Source organism: Mus musculus, chromosome 2 (genome assembly GCF_000001635.26).
Source record: "Mus musculus strain C57BL/6J chromosome 2, GRCm38.p6 C57BL/6J".
In the NCBI taxonomy this organism is placed as follows: domain Eukaryota; kingdom Metazoa; phylum Chordata; class Mammalia; order Rodentia; family Muridae; genus Mus; species Mus musculus.
Genome location: NC_000068.7, coordinates 145,300,699 through 145,321,712, shown reverse-complemented (window position 1 = coordinate 145,321,712; position 21,014 = coordinate 145,300,699). Strand labels below are relative to the sequence as shown.

The window sequence follows — 21,014 nt, the reverse complement described above, 5'->3', positions numbered from 1 at the left end:
TGGAGGTGCCAGAGTAACAGCCTTTTAATTAAAAGGCCCCCAAAGATCACAAAGTTTAAGGTGTATACTTGTATGTGCCTTTACTGGTACTACCACCAGCTCCACGCCCCTTACCACCCAGCTTAAGCATATACCCTTTCTGTGCAGCTCATTTTCCTTGCGGTCTCATCCAGCCCCAGGCTGCCACAGGAAATGGTGAATCAGAAGAACTTTCCATATACAGGCACAAATATTTGCCCTCTGATGCCATCTGATGAAATCTCAACTTCTGCCCGCTGGAGCAATAGGATTTACTGCTTGCTCTGTCCTTGGCCTGGCACCCAACAGGTGGAGGGAAAGCTTTGCCATCTACATTTTCAAGTTTCTCTCTGGAGTCACCTTCCCACCCCCCTCCCTGCTTTAACTTTCTCCCTCTGCCACTGAGGTGTCCTGGAGTGCTCATGGAAAAAGCTTTCTCCCAAGAATCTTGGTAGAGATGTTGGATGAATCTCCAAGGCAGTGTTGATTTGTTCCTGTTCTATCATGTTTGATCATTTTGGTTTAAAAAAAAAAACAAGAAGAGAGAGAGAGAGAAAGAGAGAGAGAGAGAGAGAGAGAGAGAGGATATGAATGAATGAATGAATGAATGAATGAATATGAACCTATGGCATACAGAGCTAAGGAGAACGAACCATTCCCACAAACCACCTCCATCACCTGTTTTCAGTTTTTAACTCCTTTCCTTAAAATCATCCCTTACCCTCAGATGGATGGCACAGCTGATTAAGACATGGCCCCAAGAGCCAATGTGGGTGGCACAGAGACATCTCTGCCCTCTCTGTGCCTCAGGATGGTTCACTTATTCACAACACTTCCTTCCTGCCTCCCCAGAGCCTCATTCCCATGTCTCTTCCACTCAGTTTGAAGCACATAAGAAATAGACATGATGGGGCTCAAGAACTTGACCAATGTAGCTTGGATCTTCCTACCTAGCATAAACAGAGAAAGACAGGAGGGAGGAAGGGAGGGAGGGAGGAGACTGGGACCAAGTATTCCAAACATAACCATGTAGAAAACATTTCCGATTCAACTTAAGATAGCCTCTGTATTAGCATCTATAAATAAGGATCAGCATCCCTCCGGCCTCAAGCGTGGGCTCAGGGGTAGAAACAATATCATGATCTCCCAAGATGCCAAGAGCCTGGTGCTGGCTCGGTGTGAGATGCTTGCTTCAATGCTTGAGCACTCTGAGTAATGGTCCAGCTCTATAGTGCCAGAGTGAAATCTTTACTCTGCTCCCCTGACCTGAACTCTACTCCTTGCTTCAAAGACCTAAGCTATTTGCACATCTTTCCACTCCTGCTGGGCCAGGCTATGCTAGCTGGAGAGTTTGACTCCAACTAATTTACAGGCCAAGGAATTACAATATCCTGGCTCAGGAGTGTGATTTGGAAAACCACAAATAATTTCTCCAAATTTTTACAAAGCAGGAAGCTGACAGATACGCCTTACAGGGGAACCCCCACCAGTGGCTTGGCCAGCTCCAGCTCACGGAGCTGTGGAGTTTGCAGACCTTCTCATTGCTGCTCCACCACTGCAAAGACATTTCTTAAGATCCTTCCACAGAGACTCTGGGTTCCTAGAAAGTCATCTTTAGGATCAACCTTTGTTTCTCTCAGTAAACACAATGCCTTTCCCATCTGCTAGATCTTAAATAAGACACAATATATAATAATGATGAACATGGTCATCAATCAATTGACAAATATTTATGATGATCCATGTGGCACTAAAGACTATGAAGGAAACAACAGGTAACAAAAAGGAAATTATTTTTAAAAAGTAATATGTATTGATGAGAGACTTCACTGAAATTTTGAAGCAGCCTCTATGGGAGATTCACATACCCACCGCAATGACTTACATATTGAACTATTGTAGAATTTTTCGAATGCCTATTTTTTGAGTGCTTATTTTTGTTCTGACTTAATTTTTCATTGAGGCATAATTTGCCTACAGGAAAACATGTATCATTCCAGTGTAAGTTTAATAAAATTTATCAAATATGAATTTCTTGGTGAACTACAACCCACAAAGCTAAAGAAGAGTTCTGCACCCGGCTGTGTTCTTTTTGTGTCACTTCAAGTCAGCCAGCCCGATACCATGCCCTTGAATGTCCAAACATTTTAGTATATTTCCTACGTATGAGGCCATTCCCTTCCACAACTAACACAGACTTGTCAAAACATGGAAAGGAACAGGGATAACATTACTATTTATCTAACCCTCAGATCTTCCTCATTTTGCTCATTATAATACTAATAATTTTTATAGGAAAATAATAATTGATGGATTAGGATTCTTCCAGCCACATGTTGGACTTAAGTGTCCCCCTATCTCCTTAGCTGCCCCACTGCCTCCTATTTGGGGCAGTTCCTTGGTCTTGTGCCTTTCACATTCTCCTTCCTCAGTTTGGAAGGCTACAAGCTGGAACTTCACTAGAGTGTCTCAATCTGGGCTTGCCTGATGATAGCTTGCAATTAGTTTCAAGCTACACATGTTAGACAGAAGAAGCCAGAAGTGATGCCATGGCTGTTCCAGGCACATCTCTCACCCTTCATCAGGCAGCACATTCCTGGGTCTGCCTTCACTGACTATGTCAACAACAAACACTCACAAGGAGTGAGAGTCAGCCAAGCTGTGAAGCAGCCGTGGTCCCCTTTGTAATCACTGACTATTCTGTGGGATCTACTTTGAGAATATGCTAATGTCCTGTTTACCCATTTGTTAGCACTAGGTTGAGGATTCATTTACACGGTTTGTTTGAAATAATTACAATTCTGTATTGCTTTATGACAGGAATATGTTCTTTTAAATGTACCCTTAAAAACTGAGGTGTAGATCAGTGGTAGGGTACTTGCTTAGTATTCATGAGACCCAGAGTTCCATTTTTGGCACAAAAAAGGAAGGAGAAAAAATGAAGGAAGGAATGAGGAAGGGAGGAAAGAAGGAAGAAAAGACAGAGAGAGGGAGGGAGGACAGGCAGGTAGGCAGGCTTAATTAACTTATTCCATAAGCATCAAAGGCACTTAGAGATACAGATGATAGATAACTGACACTTGGAATATATGGTATATAGCTACATGCATACATAAATAAGACATATACATATATAATAGCTTTTGGAGCAAAAGGCTCACACACACACACACAGAGACATATGGACACACTCACAGATACACTACCCTAGGGTCATGATAAACAAAGGCACACAGGGTTAAATCAAGCACAACAGAAAATCATGCAGCCAAAAGACAAAGTAAACATAAGATATATGTGGCTTCTGCCAGAGTACCATGGCATGCTGTTTTACGGTGACTTCTTTCTATAAATAGAAGGACCATGATTTAAGAAATATGTTTGAAGTAGTAAATAAAACCTTTAAGCACTATTTACTAGTACCAAGTGTTTTCTTCTGTACATAACAGCATGCCATGCTTTCAGACACCTGGCAGCTCGGGGATCCACATCTTCTTTACTGCCAGCATGTAAGTGTGCTACACTAACATGTTCTGATGACTATAAATACCATTAGCAGGATCTTTCATGCCCATTCTAATTCTATGGAACCACTATGACTGTGTAGCACATCAGAGACTGAGATGTCACGTGGAAGATATCCCTTGGACCTTTTTATGCTCCCTAAGGTCCATGTATGGAAGTCTTGGTTCCTTGGGTGGTGCCATTGAGAGGTACATCATTGAAGACACTAAGGTATGAGGGTTAGTAGGAGGTCTAGAGGACATCAGGAGTGTACCTCAAGGGAGACCTGGGGGTGGCAGTCTTTTCCTCTTTTACTTCTACCAGACCACATCATTGCTATCCCACATGTCTACCAATGATCCCTGGCAATGGACAAACCTGATAAGGGACTGAAATGGAACACTAATGAGAACAAAGCCAATCTTTCTCTCTGTAAGTTAGTCATCTCAAGGGTGTGTTTTTAGGGTGGTAGAAAGCTGACAAACACATGTTGTATCAACATAATGCCTGCTAAATGGTCATGATTCAACTCCCATCATTTTCTCTACTCACACTGTCCATTTCCCCCTTCCTCTTTCCCCCTCTCTCTCCCCCATTCCTTCCGATGCAGACCCATAGATTCTGGTTTTATTCTCTGAATTATAAACTGCTAATATCTTTATCTTTTTTTATATTAAAATTATCTCAGATTTGGTCAAAGTCAGCCCTTTTAAATAACTCCTATGCCCTTTTGACACAGTGAAACTATAAAATTCTCCAGGATCCTAAGGGAACACAGGTCTTACTTCTGTTTTGGAATCGATTTGAGTGTTCTTCATCACTTGTCTTTAATTAAGATATTATTTGCTATAGTTATTTATGTTGGAGAAAACGGTTGCCATGGCAATTTATTAGACAAAAAGAGGTGAAGCCAATAGGGACTTGGGAGTAAGGAGGAAATGGGGATAGCCTCTATGAGGACCCAGGAAGGAGACTCAACACCAAAACCTCAGCTGGGCTCATCAGATACTATGGGAAGGGCCATCAACAATGTAAATAGAAGGCATACAACCAACTCCAAGGCCCTTGAACCAGACAGAGAAAGCTTCAAGGGACTGAGACACCTCCAAGGGCACAAGCCAAGAGTTATGATGGCAAGCCCAAGAACAAAGGAAGACAGATGATACCAATACAAGAACATAGAAGTAGAGTGCCAGATTCCCAGGGAAGTCTTCTGACCCTGGCTTGCTCTTTTTGACCTTGTTTATCCCATCTTATACTCTGGATATACCTTACTCTTCAGTATCACCAACTGCTGGACTGTCCTGTATAGGTATAGCACCCATGCTTGTTCTCAGGATCAAAGCTACCCCGATTCCTCTAACATGTTTTGTTGACTTACTGCATCAAGGCATTAGGGACTCTGTACAAACACACACATACATGCCTATCCATATTCTGCACGCCAAAATTAACATTTTGAAGATGACTTTTTCTGCCATTTATCCCTACATTGCACATTCATAAATACTTACACAAATAAGCAAAAGTAAGTGGACTCAGCAGGTTGCAGGTTATCAGTTGTGTTCAACGTGTGTGTGTGTACATGTGTGTATCTGTAAGGGAGGGTATAACAATAATAACTAAAGTCACAAAGTTGAGGTGGTGTTGGAGGGATGAGAACACTTGGCAAACAAGAGAGAGTAGTGTAGATTACAAGATTTTTTTCATTCTTTTTTCTTTTTTAATATTTTTATTAGGTATTTCCCTCATTTACATTTCCAATGCTATCCCAAAATTCCCCCATACCCTTCCCCCCCCACTCCCCTACCCACCCACTCCCACTTTTTGGCCCTGGCGTTCCCCTGTACTGAGGCATATAAAGTTTGTATGACCAATGGGCCTCTCTTTCTACTGATTACATAATTATTGTTCCCATGTTGTATTCTCAAAAATATAAATGCTAAAAAGACTGTAAATGTTAGCTTTTCAGTTCCATGTTTATGCATCTTATGGTTTAAAATCATGCATCTCTGCAAGCAGGGGCTGGTAGTTCACGTGTGTAACCTCAGCTACTCAGGAGGCTGGGGCAGTATTAACAGTCTAAACACAAGTTTAACGCCTGTGTACCTCAGAACCAGTTCAAGGCCAGCTAGGTGGCATAGAAAGTCTGCTTCAAGATGAAAAGTTGAGAAAGGGTAGGTATTTCTGTGGATAAGCTCAGTAGTGCAGCACTTGTTTAGCCCATGTGGGGCCTTTGGTTCAATCCTTCATATCACAACAAACAGACAGGCAAACATAAAGATGTTTCACTGAATCTCACCAATAAAATGCAGAGCCTGTCATCCAGCAGACATCAACAGTGGCAATTAGCCAATCATTGCCAAGAATCATTCCCAAATAGAACTGCTTTCTCAGATAAACATGGCCCCCACACTAACTGCAAATGCTACCAGACATTTTCTAGGCTTTGTCTGGGATGTTTCAAAAACAAAAAAAATCTCTGTCACTTATCTCCTGACTCTGGTCAGCAAGGGCAACATCAGTTAGTTCTCTTCCCTTTTTTTGGTCCCTTCTCAAAGGAGGTGTGGCTCAGCAGGGTGAGAAAACTGGAAGTCAGTGCATAAAGCTAATTGAAAACCTGGGCAATGGATCAGACACTGACCCTTTCCACCCTTTCCTAGCCAAGGAAAGGCTCTGCTCCAACCGTGGCAAAAACCTGAAGCCTCCATTTCTTCCATTTGTCATGGGAATAGTTGCCTTTTCTCTGCTAGGCCTCCAGATTTTGATTTTGGAATGAACTTTTCTTTAAGAACCCAATTTGCTCCCATGATGTCTGTCTAGCTGAGTCATCAGGTAGCAAGAGCAAAGGCCTTTGTTGATGCAATCCTATTTCCGGTCTTCCAGCTACCCAACACGGTAGACACAGGACTGTTTACAAGTAAACACTAACTGAATACATTTCAAGACATAGTCTTTAGCCATGCTGTCTATGTGCCAAATGTACAATAAACACAGTGGCAAATGGCAATGAAACTAAACAGGAAAGAGAATGTGTGTGATGTTGTAAGAAGCTGTGTCAGATGTTGGAGCTGACCAGTGAGTTCATATGCCAAAGTAGAGGAAGTCTGGGTTTGAGCTACCCAGTGACTTCTCAGAATGTAGTCTCCACATGGCCATGGGTGGTAGTAGGTCCAGGGCATGTACATCTGAGATTGACAGGTTAGGACAGGAGGCTTTGATCCTTTGCTTTCTTCTACTGAACACCTACCTTCCAAAGATGTCCCACTCATCATTTCTTAGAAAGGCAAAACTTGCTTCTACATGGCACTGTATCACTAACCCATGAGTTGCCCATAATTACCGAGCAAGCCCACTTAAAACTACCAAAACCCTCTGGGGACAATATACCTGTTCATATTTCTCAAGGTTTCCTGAACAGAGAAACGTAGGATTAGGGAGGCTTCTTCGGGGAATGACCCATTTGATGATTATAAATTTGCTTTTAGAGACAGGAATAAAAAATATTTAGATAAGCTTTAGTTGTTAAGAATTAATGGAAAACCTGATAGAGAATGGGGTCTAGAACCCACAAATATATGTTAAAAAAATTAATGAAGAAACCACAAGAGAATAAAATTCTCCTGGGGCCTCCTCTCTGAATGAAAGTAGTTCTCTCTGGAGAAAATCACTAACTTATTTGTGCCATGTACAGGAAGGACATAAAATTATCACAGTCATGTTCACTTCCAGACAAAGTGACTTTCAAAGCTGTGAGGCAAGGATGAACATGGCATTCATCGCTGGTACAGGGGACTGTTTGTCTTCAGAGAAGTTAATCTTTCTAATTTTTTGCCATTGAAAAAAGTCAGGATCTTCAGCAACAGGACAGGAGAATCAACATCACCATACTCACCCAGACCATCACCACCAAAGAAAAAAACGGCTTTGTCAAATAGTATTATAACAGCTTGAAAAAGTTAGAAGGGGTCTTGGGGTGAGCTAATTGCGAGGGGTAGGCAGGTAGGAAGATAGATTTCCTGTTCCAGTGAAGCCCCTGCCAAACCTAGAAGAGGTTAGCAAGGAGAGAGTTATTTTTAAGACTTGCAAAGTTTGAATTGGCTTAAATATAGTCCTAGCCTGGAGGCAAGGAGAAAAAACAGATAATAAACAATACCTGGACCCACGTGTCAGAGGAAAATCAGGAAGAAAAACAAAAATGGTCTTCAGTTTTTACTAATCAGTGTCCTAAACCAGAAAATGCATGCACGTTGCCACTGAGCCGTAGGGTGGACAGAAGTAATAGTGCCATCTCCTGCCACCAGCAATTGTAAAAATAGCCTTGGAAGCAAACCTGGACCCTGGTGGTTGCTTACTCTTATGTAAAGTGTCAACAAAGGTACTAGAGCCTTGATCCATATCATCAAATTTGTTAACTAAGCTCTTATAATATAGCACATTCAAAAATGGCTCTAAATTACCATTCCAGCAGATCTTTGCCTCAGATATCCACATAGATCTTCCCTTATGGAAACCTAATAGCAGCTAGCACCAAGTGAAAAATGGGCGAGACTAAAGAAATACCCAACATTAGGAACACTTTTTACCTGGCCATTGGTTCATATTCTGCAAAAAGCTATTGTAGCTTTGCTACAGCTGAGGATTTGAACTAGGAGTGCCAATCAGGCTCCCATGAAGGGCTAATGAAGGCTCAAACTCCCATGCTCCCCCTAGAATTCCCAGTTTGGTAGGTCTTAGATGGGGGCCTAAGAATCTACATTTCCTACATAATTTCATAGGAAGCTGATGATGGAGTCATTGGACCATTCTTTGACATAAACTATTTTTTGAATGACTCCCAGTGTTCCTAGAAGTTGGTTTAAAAGGAAGTCGATCTGAAGTGGTCGGTGTGATCAAATCTGTCCTTGGAGCCAAGTGCCCAGGATGCATTTATCATCACCCAGCCCAGCGGCATGGCTCTATGAAGAAGCCATGTTAATAGTGCCATTCTAAATACAGTGTGCAGTGTGGCCATACCTCCATCCCCTGCCCCCACCCCCTGGCCCCAGATCTCCTCTCTGTGGTCTTTAGGGAAGTTGTACATTGCAGCCCTGGGTTAACTTACAATTTGGGCTGTGCTTTCTTCTGCCTTCTTTTTATATCTCTACTGTTGCACACCCTTGTAGCTGCTGATTGTCAGGTTTTTGGCCCTGTAGACAATAGCACAGCCCAAAGAAAACCAGGGTCTGGGTAAGCTTCCCAGGCCAACCCTGGAGATGCTGAGGCAACACATGGTTTAAAAGTAAACTGCTCTGGAGGAAGCCTGGAGCCATGTATGGACACCAGGGGTGGTATACCATGCCAGAGATCTGTTCTCCATTAACTTTTGGACAAAAGTTGTTCAGGAGCCCATAACCCTATAGGTTATAGGAAGCAATCCCTTGTTGCACCTTATAGTTCTCCCTAAGATTTGGCTGGGCTCTCGTTAAAAAACAGAAACCATTTGCCTTCAAGCCTACCCGCCTAATCTGGAATCTATCTCTCCCTAGGATACTAAGCCTCATTACTCCAGAGAAAATGGCATCTTCAAAACTGGACCCAATGGGCCCTCTCAAGTTACAAACTGACCCTTGAGTTGTTTTCATTCACCAGGAACTATTTTTCCTGGCATATGTGTAACACACAAAGAAGAAAAAAAGAAACCTTTGCTTTTTTTATTTTTTAAAAAGCATCCAATACAAAACAAGTGATTGTTAAGGCTCCAAGCTGTCTGTTGTAATTCTCTAACATGTTCTAAAAACAATAAGCCACATGAGGGTGTGTGTTCTTTGGCCTCAGCTTCTCTCCTGGGGTTGGCCCCCGTGTACTTTGTTCCTTCCATGGGTTCTGACATGCCACAAAGCACCCTGAATGGGCATCCCCAGCCAGACACATGCTGGCTGGGTTCCCTGAGTCTCCCTTTTGGAATCAAGAGAACACTCAAAACTCAAATAGGTAGTAAGATTCTCTAGTGGACAGGTGTCTCATCCTTTTACATTGTAAATAAGAATTGTTATCAGTTCTTGATGCTGATCCTAAGAAGGCAAGCAAGCTTTCACTAGAACTTAGGTATATGATCAGACATTAAGGTATAGATCTCTAGTGCCAGCACTCTGGACATAGAGACAGGAGGAAAATAAATTCAGTGGCAGCCTGAACTCCACAGAGTCCTTTTCTACAAAGAAAAAGAAATAAATAAAACCCTAAAAATCAAGGAAAAGGCAGTATGTTTGAAAGGACACATGGGCATTTGAAAGGCGATTGCTGCCCTGTCGGGCTACTCCTGAAACTGGATCTTCACCTTCTCATCAGTTCTTGGCTCTAGTTAGGAAGGGAAGCAATACTATTCAAGGGTCAGAAAGATGAACCACAGAATGTGAAAATGGCTGTCTGCCTAGAGACCTCAGTGCCAGCAAGACTTCTGTGGGTGCTAATCTATGACCTCAGATTGATGGCAGTGGCAGCTCAAGTCTGAGTTTCTTGGGGTGACGTGTGCTAAGCCCCATGGGTTAATTGCTTTCACAACAATCACAGAAAGCTTGTTGAAGAATTTCCAGTTTTGTTTTTTGAGGACAGGGTCTCACTACGTAGCCTAGGCTGAACTTGAATTCTTGATCTTCCTGCCTCTGTCTCCCCAGTGTTGTCAGCAAAGGCATATCTAGCCGGAGCATCATCCTTTCCATTTGTCACCAGAAAGCATTGAGCCCAAACCAATTAAAGGTCTTTATGGTCCCTCACCTAGCAAGCAGCAAGGTAGAACTCAAATTAAGATGACTTTACCTCATCAGTCCTTTCTGGAACCCCTGAAATGATACGTATTATAAAAATGCCCCGGAGATGATGAAGCCAAGTGAAGATTCGAGAGGGGTGACTATCCAAAAACCAGAAATGCTAATTAACATGACATTTCTACAAGGCCTCAGTTAAATGGGATTTTCCAGGTATATAAAGCTTACCTTTAATTAAGAATCAACTCCTTTTTTAGTCCAGAGATTTTTAATGGAAAATTTCCAAAAGTAATTATGTTTTTTTTTCCCTTGTCTTAAATACACATGAACTAGAATTTAAGATTTATAAAAATAGCCCCTGATATTAATGAGTATCAAGTGAAGGAAGGTACTGTAGGTGAAAGTATTAGTCTGTAATATGGTCAGAGTGACTCCTAATGGCTACACTTGTTAGCTTTCTCAACCTATTATTTTTTCTGGAATATTTTATTAGAGTATTTTGACATTTTTCAAAGTTCTACCACCTCTTAGATTTCATGATGACATTGTAAAATACTTGTTTTATAATATATTCATTCATGTACATATTAATAAACCTATTATTTTAAAACACATTGAAAATATATTACAGGGGCTATTGAGATGGCTCAGCAGGTAAGGGGAACTGTTTTGAAACCTTGCCAACCAGAGTTCCATCCCTGGTATTTATCTAAAAGTGGAACTCCACAAGGATGTCCTTTGATCTCCACACATGGGTATTTTAAGATGTGCCCTCTGCCCCCAACAACACTACAGAAACTTGAAAAATACATTTCAGGCATCATCTATGTACGTATCCCTGGATACCTCAGGACACACATCATTTGTTGGTGGTATTTGTTTACAAAAATATGATTAAAGGCACATGATGAAATGCACAGATCTCAAGTGTGCGTTCGCTTGTTCTGGCAAATTAAAAACCCTGCCTACCCTAAAGCCTTGTCCACTCACTGACCATGCACTGGGAGGCTCCCTACCCTTTTCCAGTGGACACACCCATTCTCCCTGGGATACTCACTTTCTAGCTTCTCACATTATAGTCAGCTATAACTTGACATGTAAGCTCAATGTGTTCTCAATCTTGTGCCTTTGTGTTAGCTGCAGTTATTTTAAGGATCATGGGGGAAAATCCAAAGCCATTTTTGGAAGAGTACATGAGTATGAGCATTCTCTTCATTTTCAACAAAGGTTTGGAAGCCTCTGAGAGGGCCAGCATCCTAATTTCCATGGAAGTTCAGTGCTGTTAAATTGTTCCAAAACTGGGCCAGCTCTGCTATCTGCAAAAGAGCAGACCCCTCCTATAAATTAGCATTTCAATATAGTTTTGAGGAACTGGATGAGTGAGGAAGATGTCTCACTCAACAATCACCTGCTGTAATGATGTTTTCATGTTGCTCTGTCGAGACATTTGGTTCAGATATTGTTGCATCATGTCCAGATGGTTTTAACCACTGGGGCATTGAGACACATGTTCAAATGTGAACCTTTCATATTGATACAGTAGCATGTTGAGATGTTAAAGCATCACAATGACAGATGCTGATGTGACAACTGAGCTAACATGTTGAGTCGTTAACGGGGTGAGATGTTGGGACACTGTTAAATTGAAGTTCTGAGACATCTACAGGCATCAAAGTGCTCATATTCAGGTGTGGAGCTGGTTTTTTGTTTGTTTGTTTGTTTTAATGTCGACTTGTAGACATGTTCACATGTGGAGAGGTTTAGATCTCACACAAGTGCTGGACATTGAACCATTTTAGATAAGATGTAAAGTCTCATTCCTCTAGCTGTCAAATACTCTTCCACATCCCTTCCTCTGCAGCAAACACACATTATATCTTTGGATATTTATCTGTGCATATAGGCATCTAGATCTTCCTGTTTGAGGACATTCTCTGGTCCAGGATGGGCTTAGCATCTACATGGGAATGATGGTGTATATATCTATTACCTTAAGTATTAATGGCCTTAATATGGCAGGTTTGGCCACCATCCTTAATAAGACAATGAAATGAACAAATAATAGTCAAAAGAAGAGAAGACTTAATAAAAATGGTCACAATGAGAAGAGGTACAAGGTGATTTCAATGACATCTGTCCCCTACTGACTTCATCTTTAGGGTCTTGGCACAAAGTATAGATTTAAGTATAGGGACAGAGTTATGCATAGCTATTCAGTCCATGATAAAAGGTGGGCTCACCCATCATTGACCCATCATTATCTGGGCTCTATTCTTTCTGAAAGGTGGTTGGTCTGACAAGTTGTATATTTCTTTCCTGGAGACAAGGTCCCTTCCCTCAGATATTGACAAGGACAAGAGAACCATCTTCTTTCCTCAATAGCTCACCTCTGAGGCTCCACAATCCTCCAGAGTCTGGATCTACTATGAAGGCAACATTTGCCTGGCCAGGCTCCAATTTGGAGTAGAACTTGCCCTTATCCACCCTGTCTCACCCCTCCATCAGCCGGCACACCATGTAGGCATTTGCAAACCCTTTGCTATTGGTCTGTATTACTGATAGAAAAGTTTATAAAAATGTACTAAATGGGGAGTGAGGAGGAGAGGGGAACCTGATCTGGTATTAGGTTAGGGAAAAGGACCGAAGCCCTGAGCCCCAGCAAGAATGTTAATAGGCAACCTCAGGAAATAGGAGGTTTGGGGGAACCCCCCCCAAGAATGCACCAGAGATTTGGGAGGTGGTAGACTCCCAGGACTCAAAGGGAGGGACCTTAGATGAAATGCCAGACAATAGGGAGAGGGAACTTATAGAGCCCACCTCCAGCAGGAAGAGAGGACATCAAGTAAGGGATGGGGTGCGCATCACACACACACACACACACTCTCTCTCTCTCTCTCTCTCTCTCTCTCTCTCTCTCTCTCTCTCTCTCTCTCTCTCTCTCTGGCTGAAAGTTTAAAAATAAAAATTAGTGAATGCAGGAGCAGGATGGAGAACAGCCCTGCTAGTTTAGCTGAGCTAGAGGGCCACATGTGTCTGAGTTGTGATGAGTAGCGGTTGATCACTGAATAGAAAAGTCTAAGTCATCACTAAAAGGTACCAGAGGTGACAACTACCAAACTCAACATCAAACTAATTAGCACGGCCATTTGGCAAAAAACATTGCTTGAAAATGTAGCCAAGAATCTTCTGGCGTAATTCTCTCACTGAATCTCTAGGCGCTGCCTACCACCAAAGCATAAGGCAACAATGAGTGGTTATCATTAATTTATGACAAACAGCATTTGGGCATTTTATGGCACATTACAGTATGACTGTCATCCCCAAATACTGTACATGCATATCAGCAATTTAAAATGTCCTTGGGTCCCCCACCAAATCTCCCTACTAAGTACTATAAGAATCCCAGAATCCTTCTACTGGCTGCCTCTTTATTTATTGTGTTGATAACCAGATTTCAATAAAAATGCCTTTTGGTGCCCTGTATATTTTAGCCTGGGTACTTAAAATGAACTTTTTCTTTTTCCTCTTTCCTCCTCCTTCTCCTTGTCTTCCTCCTCCTCCTCCTCCTCCTTATCCTCGTCCTCATCCTCCTCCCCCTCCCCCTCCCCCTCTCCCTCTCTGCCTCCCCACTTCCATCTCCCTCTCTCTCTACTCCACTCTCTTTCTTTCTATCAACCTCCCTGCTCAGGTATTCCAGGTCCCTGGAAATAGAGGGCTAGAATTACTAAAGGACCAGGCCAGCACTACTGAAGGTCTCTGGAGGGCCCCAGAGCACTGGGTCAGAGAAAGCAGAGGTGAGACTCAATTTGGACTCCAGAAAGTGGTACTTGTTTGTCTTAGCAGAGCTCATAAATTAAGACAAGCTATTTTTGGACATGTCATCTTTGCGAACCCATTTTCTCCCTGTCTTGTTTCATTGGCTTTTAATCAGGAATTATCTTGTGAAGTGGTCTGAACTGTCATAAATTCAACACAAGAACTGAACTAGTGGGTGGAGTCTCCAAACAGAACAGAAACTGAAGCCCATGACAGCTGCACTCCCTATTCTGTGATGAGAACCACATGTAGTGATCTCTGGCCACATAGGATGTCCTGACTCTGCCTGGCCTGGGGACATGTGGTGGAGCAAAGAGGCTGTGATGATTAGGTTTTTGTTTTTTTGTTTTTTTTTGTTGTTGTTTTTTTTTTTTTTTTAAATCAACTTTTCACACATTTAGACATCTGGAATGGGAATCTCAATTGAGGGACTGCCTCCATCAGACTGCTCTGTGGATACAACTATGAGACTTTTTTGATTGATTCATGATTGATATGGGAGGGTCTAACCCTCTGTGGGTGGTACCAACATGAGAAGGTGATCCTGGGTTCTGTAAGAAAGCAAACTGAGCAAGCTGTGAGGAGCAAGGCAGTAAGCAGTGTTCCTCCATGGCCTCTGCTGCAGTTCCTGCCTCCAAGTTCCTGCCTTGAACTCCCTTGACTTCCCTTCATGAATGAGTGGAAGCTGACATCTGAAATAAACCCTTTCTTTCCCACGTTATTTTGGAACATGTAGTTTATCACAGCAGCAGAAAGCCAAACTAGGACAAAGGTCTTGGGAATGTGGCCAGGGTCATACTAGACCAAGACAGAAAAAAGATAATTGCTTGCGGTAGAAGGGAGCCTCATTTGCAACATTTACACAACTGCCCCCAGGAAGAGAAGGTAAAGGACACCTTGCTGTCCTACTTAGAAGGAGATGGGAGAGTTCTGTACCCATAGAACAAGGCACCAACCTCTGATCAAGAAGTTAGGCTGACAAGCACCTGCACGCATCTTTTCATGCAACCTATCTCTCATTGACTTTTGCCTGTAAAACTGAAGCCTTTCTTACAGCCCCACCATTAAAAGCTGACTCCTGACACAGGAAGCAATAGGAATTTGGACAAAGTAACTTGATTTATTTATATTACACAATCATCCTGATTCAGCTTTCATGATGTGGGAACAAACTGCACGAAACATGTCAATCAAGAAGTCAGATAACCTGGATTTAAATATATATTTATGTAAAAAAATATATATTTATGACATGAAAGCAGAGAGTGACTGTCTGGTGTGGGGGAGAGGAAGGGAACCATGAAGGAAAAGGGGTAATGGGGTGAACACAAGCGAAGTGAAATGATGTCCATGCATGGACACACCCTAATGAAGCACACCACTCTTATGTGCTAACGTAGAAAAGAATTCAAATGAATTCTTTTCAGACTAGGTACAGATACACAGAGACCTGTATCTCTTGTCACTGACCAGCCTTTTGGGCTAGAAGTGTAGCTTGTGCATAAATATTGTTGAGTATATAAATGGTAAGCAGAAAGCTATGAAGCCATTTGTTAGAGAGTCTATTTGCATTATTTTCATCATTATCGTTGATTTCTTTTGTGAGAAAAGTAACCAAAGCACTAAATAACCAAATAGCTATTTATATGTCCATCCTTTATGGACTATATACTATGGGCTAGGTATGCTTCTAGGTATTATTTCTATAAAATGAACTGCAACCATTAAAGTTTCCCTCTGACACCCCTGTATTGGTACCCCTCACACAACTGCTGATTTGGTTTCTGCTTTTGTAGGTCAGCTTGCTTAAAAATGGAATCATTACATGGGATGCATTCTTCTGTGTCTTATTTCTTTCATTCAGCATGGTGTTCTCTGAAATCCTTTGTGCCTTGGTTCCTTGCTGCATAATACTCCACTGCACAGATGTAGTCTTATTTGTGCACTCTTTTACTGGTTTATGGACCTGTGGGTTTTTCTAGCTTTGGAATATAATATAAAACTAATCATATTCATGTGCATATCTTTAATGATTCAATTTAATTTTGTTTGAGATTAAAGTATTGCTATGTTACCCAGGTTAGCTTCAAATTCCTGGGCTCAAGGCAGCTTCTGTCTCAGCCTCCCAAATCACTAGAACTCCAGATACATCCTCACACTCCTGGCTTATCTTCATATCTTTTTATGACTATATCTTATCATCTTTCCTGCATTAATTCCTACAGAGGTAACATAGGCAAATCACATGGTAAATTCATTTATCTCATAAGAAGAAACTCTAAACTGTTTCCTAAAGTGGCTTCTTCACATTTTACATTTTCATTGACAAGACATCCCAGTTGTTCCATGTCTTTGACAACATTTGGTATTGTCATCTTTTAAATTTGAGCCATTTATGTAAGTATATAATAGTATCTCATGGTATTTTTTTATTTTCATTTTCCAATGACTACTGATTAGATGTTAAGCATTCTCAATGAGCTTATTGAGTGATGTATGTTTATGAATCTGGTTAATGAGATAAAGCCTCCTACACAGAGAAGGCACCCAATCTTAGCCTTTACTTCCTTTTCAACCTCTTTGTAGCCAAGCAGTATTTAAGATGGAAACTGTTTGTGCATAAGAACCATGTTTTAATATTATTGGCATAGTTTCTGACACATGGAAGGTGTTCAACTGAACTCTGCTGGGAAAAAAAAAGTGGGATAAATTCTAGTTAATTGTAGAATATAATTTAATGACATTCTCTGGTCCTATTGAAGAGTGCTGAGCTGTAGGCTTCTCTATGCTGATTGGCTCAAGACTGATTATTTTTTTAATTGCTATAATTAAACTGTCTCTTTCTTTATTTCAGATCTCCAATTTTCTCCTGCCTGTAGATGACCTACCTTCCAAACAGGCAATTTGAATTGACTATGAGCTTGTTCATAAGCTGACAAGTTTGTTTAGGCTTCTAAATTCACAATTGAATAAATAAATGCAAATGAGTATGAGTTGGGGCCTTGAGGATTCTGACATAATGTCTTTCTCACCAGGCTAGGAACTCACAGGTTGAAACAGGGGCAAGAACAAGTGAATCAATTCAGCAACGTGAGCCAGTGCTGTGAAGAAATTGGGGTCTGGGTTTAAATCCTGACCCTTCTGCCTAGTATTTCTCAGGTTTAGGAATCTCCTGATTCTCACCTACGTTCATGGTCCTCATTTGGAAACCATGGAAACAGGTTAGAAAAGAAGCTCAGGGGTAAAAGAGCAGGCCTAACATAAACAGCTTCTATTCCTATCTCCCCAAATCTCCTCGTATCTCTTAACAGCTGGTACCACCATCTCCCAGTTGTTGAGTTATAAGACTAACGTTCAAACTCTCTGAAGAATGGTCCTTCATCAGTAGATCCTACACATAGTGGTGCCTTGTCCCCACTTCCAGGGGATCCACTAACTAAATAGATGTATAGCAGGTGGACACCTTGTCTCAGTAAGTGTGAGTCTAGCTATAGTTTTAGCTATAAAAATTCTACAACAGACCAGGCAAATCCTGACCTCATATCCATTTCTGGTTCTAGCTCTTTTCATAACTGTATCCCAACCTCTTTCACAGGCCTCTCCTGAGTGCTATTCCACAAACCGCATGGCATGAATCACTGTCACCGAATTTACAACTAGAAATCCCATGTAAGATACCCCAAAATATCCGGGACACAATTTCTTTTATGATTCATTGATGATAATGAGGGTAATATTTTTTTGAAGTCATGCTTTCTGACTTCAGGAGTTGCAAAGGATCAAAGCTAAAATAAAATTTCATACTTTCTGTGCCTTTTGAAACCCATGGAGTCTATGACTGTTATTATGTTCAGTCTACCTTAAAGGAATCACCTGGGCAAAGTGAAATAAATGAGCCATCAAATGGGAGGCATTTCCTGAAACCTTGGTGGCAGGGGGGAGTGTACAGAGAAGAACTCACAGAACCAAATCTCCAATCTATATGTCTGTGAAGTAGAAAGCATTGAAAAATATTCCAGGGCAGAAGTATCAGGGGGATCTGCGGGCAGTAAATGGTACTAGTTCTTAGACCCACACAGGTGTGGTCTAAGCTTGTGTGATAACAAGCTTAGTCACTGAGCTTTGGACAGATAGCAGACACCAAAGATGTTCTCCAAGATGACTGATCTCCAGGGATATAAGGGTAAGAGAACAAAGGAAGTTAGGAAGGGAGGGATAGTCATGGAGTTTCATGGATGAGATGATTTACCATCTTCAAAGCTTGACTAGGATTCTGTCTAACCAGTAGAGATGAGATGAAAGAAATATCAAGAGTGCATGTCCATTTGGGAGAAAAGTGATAAGGGAGGAAGGATGATACCATACATGTTGTCTGAGAAGACTAGAAGATCTAAAGGATAAAGACACCATTGAATAGAATTGACAGAAAACCAGTGAGAGATTCTCATAGTGTAGAATTAGGTTTTTGGGAAAGATGATTCCAGCAATGAGGACTATCCCTTTTCATCTCTCCCCCAAGAAACTCAGTGGGAATCATTCCTGAACTAGGACTGTTGATGGCCATCACAAATACAAGGAATTCAAGAGAGGAAAATGCCAGTGACTAACGGGATAGGTAGCTGGATTGTGGGGGAACCTCAGTGGCGTTAATGTGCATAAAATTCACAAGACGTAAGCAAGAATTCTATCTATACATACTCTTAAATGGTCTCTAGGTTCTGGAGATAGGTGAATGGAAAAACAGATGGAAAAACATTCTTGTGGTTCTGCCATTCCTTGCAATTTTCTCACGCTGAAGTAAAGCATTATAAACTGATTTGAACATCATGGAAATTAAAGAACCCTTCTATCTGATTCTAAATGATTCTGAGCCAATCATTTAGCTTCTTTCTTCCAACACATGGCACATGAAAGCATCAGCATACCAAGCACTAGCCTCAGTTGATATCCTCAATCTAACCAGTTTATATTGGCTCACAACTAGTGTCCATCAACTATAGATGTCTACCAGAAGCTCAAAGAGGAGATATGATTGGTTATTAATGCCTGGAAAGCATAATAGATATAAGCTGGTAGCACATTACACACACACACACACATTCATTCATTCATTCATTCATTCATTCATTCATATTCTCTCTCTCTCAACTTTTTGTGAGTTCAAATGCTAATAGTTAATCCAAATTATGAGAATATGTATTTCAAAAATTAATATTTTTCAAAACACAGTACTACAACTATTAGTAGTTAAGAAGAGAAAAAAATGAAAGGATAATGGAAAAAGAAAATAGGATACTGTCTTAGCTAGGGTTTACTGATGTGAACAGATACCATGACAAAGGCAACTCTTAAAAGGACAACATTAAATTGGGGCTGGCTTGCAGGTTCTGAGGTTCAGTCCATTATCATCAAAGCAGAAACATGGCAGTGTCCAGTCAGGCATGGCGCAGGAGGAGCTGAGAGGTCTACATTTTCATCTGAAGACTACTAGGAGAAGACTGGCTTCCAGGCAGCTAGGATCAGGGTCTTAAAGCCCACATCCACAGTAATACACCTACTCCAACAAGGCCACACATTCAAAACAGTGCCACTCCCTGGGCCAAGCATATTCAAACCACCACAGATACCAAGAAAGAAAAGAGAGGATTTAGATAGAATTAAATTGAACAGGAATTTTATAAGGTAACTGGTCTCTTCCACAAAATTCTATTTTAACCAAATGTTCTTTTTTTTTTTAAATCAGCTACAGACGAAATGAAATTTCACAATAAAACTCTATTTCCCACTTTTCATTTATAGCCCCAAGCTATGAATTACTTACAAATTGCAGAGCTGGTTACTCTCTGGCTTCAGAAAGAGCTACAGCAGCCAAGAACCCCACTGCACTGTCCACTGCTTGGCTCCTGAATACTTCAAAAAGGGTTCAATCTCTCAAGGCCTTTTTTCCACCTTCCTGGGCCTGTACTTGGGCATCACATTTACCAGGATTAGTTTTGTGACAGGAATAGGACAATCATAGACAATTCCAGCTATGTGAATAGCAACATGTGCCACACAATCACAAACTATATTAGCAAAGAACCGGCTATCAAAGATCCAAGGGTGATGAAGTTGAAAGAGCCTGGATGTCAGAAATGAAGACTATTTAACTGTCATTCAATCTATATTTGGGTTCTCCAAAAACAGAACTTAGAAACTTGAGGCATTTGATTATACTGAGACACAGAGGATCATAATAGCAAGGGTGGGATGGGAACAAGGGAACCCACAAAGGGTAATAGACCAATCTAGTTACTACTGGGGTCAACTGGCTTCAGCTGAGAATTCTAGGAAACCAGATGAAGCATGCACCCTTATGGCCAAGCCACCCACAGGGTATCTCCATACTGCCTCTCATTGGTTCTTGGTTGAGGACTGGTCCCATAGCTATCTATTCCCCTGGAACTCCTAGTCTGCTTTGTGGAGCAGACAGAGTGGTCCTTCCACATAATTCAAAACCTCCCAAACTGTAGGCAGAAAGACTCAGGATTGGGTAGTGAGAAACTTGGGAAATTCTCACTTAATAAGATTTGATGGGCATGAAGCGACCACGGGCAGTGTCTAATACACACACAGTCCATCTTCCTTGTAGGAAGACACATGACCCATGTGTTTACTCATTGAAGGCACACAGATGAGGAACAGATGATACAAAGACAGAGGGTGGCAATGAAGCAGAGGCTCTAGACGTCTCCCTAAATGGAATCAATGCAGGATTGCTGGCTTGTTGCTATGGGGGCTTAGAAACAAATCTCTTGAGGAAGTGACATTATAAGTTGCTATGGAGAATGGAGAGTTGGCTCAGCAGTTAAGAGTGAATACCATCAAGTTTGCAGAGGACTACAGTTCAATTATCAGCACTCAGATCAGACAACTCACTACTGCCTGTAA

The 21,014-nt window shown here is 41.4% G+C and overlaps 1 protein-coding gene across 2 annotated transcripts in view; it reads right to left on the bottom strand.

Moving 5' to 3' along the window:
- Positions 1-21,014, bottom strand: part of Slc24a3 (solute carrier family 24 (sodium/potassium/calcium exchanger), member 3) — a 474,392-nt gene that overhangs the window by 320,454 nt on the left and 132,924 nt on the right. The gene's annotated exons all lie outside the window — the stretch shown is intronic.